Source organism: Trypanosoma theileri, assembly GCF_002087225.1.
Source record: "Trypanosoma theileri isolate Edinburgh chromosome Unknown TM35_Tth_128_V1, whole genome shotgun sequence".
NCBI lineage: Eukaryota > Euglenozoa > Kinetoplastea > Trypanosomatida > Trypanosomatidae > Trypanosoma > Trypanosoma theileri.
In genome coordinates, this window is record NW_021639970.1 from 17,507 (window position 1) to 17,710 (window position 204).

Sequence of the window (204 nt, forward strand, 5' to 3'; positions counted from 1 at the left end):
CAATACAACATCAACAACTTAAACAAAAAGAGTTCAATAAACACTCACCACAAACACAGTGATGAAAGAAACGCAAGAAAAAAATGAAATTAAGAACAACACTAACGGATACACCAAACACATAAATAATACAGATCATTCGGTATCAATGAGTTAATACACAATTATGAATGAAAAGGTGTATCAGCTATTCTTATTTTTTTC